The sequence below is a fragment of the Gadus morhua genome, chromosome 8 (assembly GCF_902167405.1).
Source record: "Gadus morhua chromosome 8, gadMor3.0, whole genome shotgun sequence".
Taxonomy (NCBI): Eukaryota; Metazoa; Chordata; class Actinopteri; order Gadiformes; family Gadidae; genus Gadus; species Gadus morhua.
In genome coordinates this window covers 12,060,516-12,068,772 of record NC_044055.1, presented here as the reverse complement: position 1 = coordinate 12,068,772, position 8,257 = coordinate 12,060,516, and the positions used below count along the sequence as shown (strand labels likewise).

Genomic DNA, 8,257 nt, shown 5'->3' with positions numbered 1-8,257 from the left:
CGAGACTGTAGTGGGGGTTATCTCAGCCATGGTTGAGAAGCAATTGGGGGTACATGAACTGCGACATGCCACCGGTTGCCGCGAGGCACCACCGCCGCCAAGCACCACCGCCCGGCAGCGGGCAGCCGGCGCGCGGTTCAGTCTACTTCAGATTGATGTGAAAGTGGAAGAAACAGAGACGTTGCAGAACCCGACGAAGTCGTTTGGGATTCATAATATAGTCTGGAGGCGCACACAGCTTTTGGCCGTGATAATTTGTATTATATGATATAGATATCTATGTATGATATGATATTATTTAGATATAGAGCGCCAGGACTGTAAAGTATTGTACACTTCCTTGTTATTTGGATAACCGTTCTGCTTTTGGTGTAATGGCGCATAACACGTCGGACTCTCGTCTCTGGTATTTCTACAACGAGACTCGTAGTGGGGGTTATCTCAGCCATGGTTGAGAATGAATTGGGCGAAAGGAACTTTGGCTTTGACTCCCTCAAGAACATGAACCACGACATGGAGGAGAAAGGGATTGTTGGCGGCGAATGTCTCCCGCTTGAGCCCCGCTTCCCGCTGCCGAGGGACCACAGCGCTGCAGGAGGCGGAGGTGCCTAAGCGCTGCCCGGCAACAATCCCTTTCTCCTCCTTGTCGCGGTTGAGTCTACTTCACATTGATGTGGACGTGGAAGAACCAGGAACGTAGGAGAACCCAACGCGGTCGTTTGAGATTCATAATATCGGCTAACACAGCTTTTGGCCGTGATAATATATATTATATGATATAGATATCTTGTAGGCTATATGATATTATTTTGATATAGTGTTCCAGGACTCCTGTGTGTTCTAGAGTATTTACAGAACACGGCTTAAGGCTGTGTGCGCCTCGCCATTGCGATACATCCACTGTAAACAGAGCGCATGGTACCGTGGCAAGCTGCTCAGGGCCACACCCCCACCCTCCTCCTTGACCTGCCTCGCTCCTCATTTGCATTATAGCTACAGACACCAAAACAGCGCATTTGGGGGAAGCTCAATGTGCGACTGGCTCGGGGTGGCTGTAACTCTGCACCACGGCTGAATTTCGGAAACGTCTTTGAATACCGTGTTAGTGGCCCACTAATAGCTTTATTAAAGCATCCATAAAATAGCATGTCATGGCACCTTTAGCAATGGTTGTGTTTCTCTGTGAATTTATTTCACCAGCAAATTACAGTAGTAAGCTCATGAAGAACTAGTTGCTCGTGAGTAAGTGTGTGAAAATACCATGGTCAACTAAATTAAGACTGGGCAGATGTGCTACCAATCTTAAAAAGACAAAATTAAATGAAACATACTTCAGGAGGAACATTATCCTTTTAATGTCAGCCAATACAAACTCAACTGTGGCCTTCAATGTCCTTTTATGCCTACAAACCATATGGTAAAATGACGGCTTTAACATGAAATTTAGAAACAGTGAAAACAGGTTGAACACAAATTGAATATTACAGAAATATGAACAGAAACACATGCATACAAATGATCCATATCTACAGCCGCTGATCTGAAATGATTCTGTTGTGCACATAGAATTTTACAGCTCTCCAGTCCCTCTCGGCTAGTGCTTGAGGGGAAGCAGCAATGCACCTCTCACAGTCCTGTTTTCCAGGTGTCTTCCCCATTCGGATGAAATCCATTAGCGAGTTTTGAACAGCGTTCACTTCCTCCATTGACCATTTTCGCTTAGCCTTTTTTGCACCTTTGAAAAAAAGATTGTAAAATACACTTAATCCATAATAAATGCTATAAATGTGGAAACATTTTATATATTAAAGCAAAAAACGTATTTTCTTCATTTTTTCCTCAAGTCATATGCCCCATCTACAATTTGTATTTGTAAAACACTGGCTCTTTTAGTGCAGAAGATTAGCTAAATTACAATCTGATATTATGTATTTTAATCCTGGTCTTAATCTATTGAATTTTGATATCTATCAACTATCAAATAAACACTAAATGTTAGTCCCCATAGGAGACTTTTTATTGTCTTAAATGATCTGTTGTGACCTCGAGGATAATCACAACCTAATGAAACTTTACAAACACACACTAAAAACCTGGGGTATTCAGATGGATGGCTTTCACAAGGAGATCCACAATAAGGGCATTTCTGACCACACAACGCAACACAAGTGAGAAAACATACAATCACGACTCTGCAACAAAAATGGATGTGCTCGTAAAGTGAATTATTTTCTTTGTATTTGTAGGTTGGTTGTTTTAAATGCTCTTACACGTTTGATTACATTGATACTTTATTCCGGTCACCAATTTTTGCATTGCACAGTCTTGCTGTGCGTAAAATACAATTTAAAGTTGGGTCGTTTGTTTTCGAGTTCGTTTGCTATAGAGGCTAATGTCGTTAACAATAACAATGAGTAGCCAATGACAAACGGGAACGCAATGTGCTGCAAGCCAGGAAATTATGTCACGTTCTCGCTAGAGCAGGTCGGACATACCGGCATACCATACAAATAGATAGCAGCATAACTACTCATTACAACATCCTTGTTTGTCCATCACAACTACTGTCTGATTGACAATACTTTATCTTACATATAATTGTTATATTTTATTCCTTATCTTAACTTGCAAAACTTGCATCATTTTGTTGTTACTTGTGCAAGCTTCCTCTACTTCTTATACATATTTCATTAGCATTGTTGGAGGGAGATCTGCTTCCCTGTAATACTACACATGATAAATAGAAACCTTGAACCTTGATTCTACCTTTACACAAATGTAAATATCAGGGTAGGAAATGTAAGGGCCACACCACATGCCTTACCTCCTGAACTGTGTTCTTCTCCCAGCTGCTGCTTTGAAGGGCCGGGTTTGTCTTGAGTCCCTGAAGCTCCTCCTGGAAAACATTCACACAAAATGGTATCATACACAGGGCAAGACTGGCCTTCTGCATGTTGTGTAATGTGTACAGACGCCAAGAACTGCTGTGCATACTAGATGCTCTGACCACTCACAGCTAGTTTAGAGAAATTAGCATATGTGGGAATAAAGGACGTGCAAGGGCCATGCCACATGCTTACCTCGTATGTTTTGCTTTCGTCTAAGCTGCGGCTTTGAAGTGCCCTGTTTGTCTTGAGTCCCTGAGGCTTCTCCTGGAAACACAAATTAGACAAATGTCACAATCTTCTGACACAAATGTAAGTATCAGGGTAGGAAATGTAAGGGCAACACCTCATACCTTACCTCCTGAACTGTGTTCTTCTCCCAGCTGCTGCTTTGAAGGGCCGGGTTTGTCTTGAGTCCCTGAAGCTCCTCAGAAGAAAACATTCACACAAAATGGTATCATACACAGGGCAAGACTGGCCTTCTGCATGTTGTGTAATGTGTACAGATGCCCAGAACTGCTGATCCATAGGCGTACCTGTTGGAGTATTTGTATCATCTTCCTCTTCAGATGACTCCCCTGAGCTTTCTTCAATAACTTCAGATGGGTCTTCAAGACGGCAAACAAAGGCAAATTAAATAAGTGCAAATTAAAAGTTATACAACTTACAACTTTGCAATTACAATTGATAATTTCATACCTGTGGGGCTGATAGAGATTTGGTCCAGACTTTTCCCTTTGAATTCAGACAGTCTGCCCTGTTCGCAGGCCATCAGTACCTTGCTGATCTTTGCCAACTGCAAAGTCCCTTCAGGGAGGCGGTAGAACTTCCTGTGCACCCTTATGTCGTGTCCTAGAAAGTCTGCTAAAAGGTCTTGTTCTGTATCATTTAGATTCAGTACTCTGGTGAGAGTGGCCACTTGTCTTCTAAGTTTTGTGGAGGAGAGAGTTTCTGGTTTTCGGGCCCCACAGTTTTTAGCCAACTCACGGATGCAGTCAGACCCCCTTAATCTTGTGTCTAACCCTGGCCTGGCAAATAAGTAGAGGTTTTCACCCACTCCACACAAGCTTAAGTTAGGATTATGGGCACCTTCCTGCCATGCTTCCCTCGAATCTCCACATGTTCGAAATGCTGGCAGAGCATTTTCTCTAAATCTGAAAGTGAAAGGAATTTATTTGTTCCACTCTACACAAATAAACAAATAACAAATAAATTCCCACAGTGTCAATTTTCATGTTCTGGCTTGCAAATATCCATTAAACTTGTGATTATAAATACAGTTATTGAAATAAAGTTATTGAAAGCTACCAATGGGCCAGGTTCTAATCATCAACACTAATAAAATACGATAGAGGAACAAGTTTCAATATTTGTATTCAAGCAAACAAGCTCTATAACAAGGTTTATGAAAACTTGAAATATAAGGCTTAATATGCAAATTCATTTAAAATCTATTATATAATATTAGTCGCCCGTCATAATCATTGGCCTCAGGCAGGAAAGTGGTCCCAACAAAATAGCCGCCACGATTTGCATGTGGCCTCACTTTGAAACCATGCGATGCGCTATCCAGTTTCTTTTTGAGATCAGTGCTCCCCATCAGTTGGATTGAAACGCAACTATCGTGTAGTGAGTGGGCAAGTGGGCAACTTATCAAGAAAAAAGTTAGAATCAGGTCAATCAGTCAGTACCTTCCCATTTGCGAATCCACAGCAGCAACTTCCTTGTCACTCCATTTTTTTTTTTGGGAACTTGGTGCCGGGTCTGAAAGACACAACATTTAGATAAAACTTGTAAATCATGATCACAAACGTTTCTCTCTTGCTCAACAACCTTACTGAACTTTCTTTACCTAGTCCTTATTAAAACAACATTACAGTTTACTTAAGATTTAACTTATTAAAATTTGAGTGACAACCATATTTCAATTGCTCAAACGCATTGTTGAGTAGGCCAAAACAACAAAAACAAAAATGAATTAAAGACTTTCTGTGTCTCTATTTTTTTTTACACAATCTATGTCTGCAATTCCTAAGCCTAAGAGCACCAAGGTAACATAGTATTTAATAGCAGCACTCCTGACAAAGACCTTATCAGCTTTTTAACTTATAAAGTGTTGATTTGCAGTTAGAATTATCGAACTAACAGGAAACCATGAAGGCAGACATGAACCCTTAAGGTACGAACACACCGGACGCGTACACGCGTAAAGATTTACGCGCGTAACGCACCTAAAATGTTGCTTGACCATTTTGTGTCAAAAATGGTCCTACGCATACGCTCCTAACGCGCCTACGCTCCTAACGCGCCTAGATGAGTCCATGTCCATGCAAGTGAACGGAGCGTTCCCTCTTCGTCATAACTATCAAACCAAACATCCTTCACATTCACCGAGCGAACATTACGAAAGTAAAATGCACATTTCTCGCTAAAAATGTTTCCATAAACGCATTTAATGGCGTAACTATGTTACTATTTCCAACCAGAGTAAAGAAAGTTGTCGGCCGTGGCTGCGCTGGAGTCCGAGCCGAGGTAGGAAACCCAAACGCCGCTGTGTTTGGGTGATAGAGTTTAGATCGGGTTAGATTAAATAATCTCGGATATAAATAATAATAATCGGGTTAAATAACTTCACATGGTGTGTCTGGTGTGTTTCCAGCATTCGTAGTGTTGATCAGCAGATATATAGTCCGCCAAGACGTTGAGGTTGCTTAGTAACCAGAGACTCTTTCCATGCAAGTGAACGGAGCGTTCCCTCTTCGTCATAACTATCAAACCAAACATCCTTCACATTCACCGAGCGAACATTATGAAAGTAAAATGCACATTTCTCGCTAAAAATGTTTCCAAAAAAGCATTTAATGGCGTAACTATGTTACTATTTCCACACAGAATAAAGAAAGATGTCGGCCGTATGCTTCTGTCCAAGCTCACTACTCTCTGCCAGTGACGTCGGGTCAAGCTCAACGCTGATTGGCTATTGCGGCGCGTATGAGCGTAAAAAGTTCAATTTTTTGAACTCCTCGTACGCGCGTATATATACGCGCGTATATATACGCGCCTCATACGCCCCTAACGCGAGTAAAATGTTGCTTATACGCATGTAACGCGTGTACGCGTCTCATACGCGCGTAAACCAATGGTTCCCTATGGAAAAATTGCCGATTTTATACGCGTGATACGCGGGTAACGCGTTTGGTGTGGCCGTACCTTTACATTCCATACCTGAATGAGTTGTTTTAGGCTTCTTTTCTGCTGAACTGGTTGATCTTTGTGAGACTGAGACAAAATGTAGAGAAAAGAATAGTGGAAAGATAATTAATGTCCATATACATTAATTGTGCAAAATACAGACCTTCTTAGGAAGACATTTCCCAAAATACCTCTGCTGTTTGATGATGAAGATGAAGGTTTAAAAGCTAATGATCGTTTTGGGGTGGAACAGCGCTGGGGTCGAACTGATGAGTCTAGAAAAACAAGGAAGAATAACCCAAGTATACGCACAATAGTTTTTCTCAAAAGTGAATTTCATATTAATTCTGTTTACTTTAAATTCTGTGTTCAAAGGAAATTAATTTACAGCACTTTTTTGAGGACAATACCTGAGTCAGAAGGCTGCAGCAAAAGTTCTGAAGATGAACTTGATTCTGACATAGGAAAAGTGCAAGAGAATAAGACCTTCATTAACTATCCACAACCTCACACTAGTTAATTTACAGCCAATCAAAACTACTTAATAATTAACAACATATTAAATACTAAAACAAATGTCAGAAGCAAAGGTCAGAAGCAAAAGAAATTGCTTCCCACCATTCTTTAAGAGGTTGACTAAAAGTCTGCTCCTTAACCTTGCATTAAAAATACTTTTGGTTAGGCAGTAGTAAATTAGAGAACACACTTTTTAAAAATATTTTCCTTATCCTGAAATCACCCACCCCCAATTACATATTAATGCATGCAGTTATTATTTGAAACATAAGACAAAACGATATAAATTGTTTCAGTACATTACCTGAAACATCTGCACTGAATTGGCTCGGTGGCACCGATGAGTCTAGAGCAGCGTTACTCATTGCGCGGCTCACGAGTCACATGCGGCTCGTCAAGCTATAATTGGTGGCTCGCATGGTAGCTTCCTATGTGGTAACACAGCCAATACATTTTTTCAAATGTGCTTCATAAACGTACAACACTGCACTACAAAAACGCAAACATCTGAATTATACTTGTCCCTTCACCCAAATAATGAAGGAGAAATTAAAAGTATTAAGCCTTAATGGTGATCCCTAAAGGGGGAATTGTCAACCTGTCAAACCTGGCAACGCAGCCCGCAAGCGTGTGGCATTGTTTACAACACGTGACCGCTCAAAATTTAAAGGCGGGCTACGTAAGCTCCGCTAGCTCCGCACGCCAGCGGAAATACGAAATGGACCGTTTTTTAATAAAAAAGGGACAGAAAAGAACTCAAAAACCAGACGAACAGACAGACAGTGTTGCTAGTGGAGTGGATGAGGGAAATAAGTCTGAGGACAAAAATCAGCAGGAAGACATCGGAGAGGGGACGGGCAGATGAACGGCAGGTGTAATTAAAAAACGAAAAATAAGAAGCATATAAGATGAGCACAGAAAATTTCAAGAGAAGTGGACGGACAAATTCCTGTTTGTTTTGCATGGTATGAACCCTCTATGTTTGATTTGCAAACAAACCCGTGCCGGTTTCAAACGAAGCAATCTGGAGCGCCATTTCAAAACGGCGCATCCAAAATTCAATGAAATTTACCCGCCTGGCAGTGAACTAAGAATTAAGAAAACTGCACAGCTCACTGCTTCACTATGTGAGCAGCAAAATCTAATCCACTGCACAACCTCCACTGCAGAGCGCTTAACAGAGGCGTCTTATGAGATAGCGTGGATTCTGGCGCGGGCTACAAAACCTTTCTCCGACTCAGAAATAGTGAAAGACTGTTTTTTGGCTTCAGCAGAAATACTGTTCACAGACTTTGACAACAAGGACGCCATCCTTAAACAAATAAAAGGGTTACGGCTGTCAGATTCAACAATAATGAGGCGGATGGAAGACATCGGAAAGGACATAAGTGACCAGTTGTTGGCTGATCTGCGCGCTGCATCGTGTTTCAGCATCGCAGTGGACGAAAGCACAGACGTCACTGACGTTGCTCAGCTTTGCACTTGGGTGAGGTTCCCAAAAGAAAACTGTTTTCAAGAGGAAATGTTGTGCTTACTACCACTCCATGGCCAAACAAGAGGTGAGGATATTCTGAATGCACTTTTAGTATTTTTTGAGGAAAATAATCTCAGCTGGTCCAAACTTGCAAGTGTGTGTACTGATGGTGCTCCAAGCATGAGAGGCA

The 8,257-nt window shown here is 41.4% G+C and overlaps 1 long non-coding RNA gene across 1 annotated transcript; it reads right to left on the bottom strand.

Annotated features, from left to right (window-relative positions):
- Positions 1-3,423: 3,423 nt before the first annotated feature.
- Positions 3,424-7,901, bottom strand: LOC115549118 (uncharacterized). The gene is made up of 5 exons (XR_003977701.1): positions 6,488-7,901; positions 6,111-6,352; positions 4,577-4,649; positions 3,585-4,039; positions 3,424-3,493 (listed from the first exon to the last, which is right to left on the bottom strand). It is a non-coding gene; the product is annotated as an uncharacterized LOC115549118 (long non-coding RNA).
- Between the last annotated feature and the right edge of the window lie 356 nt (positions 7,902-8,257).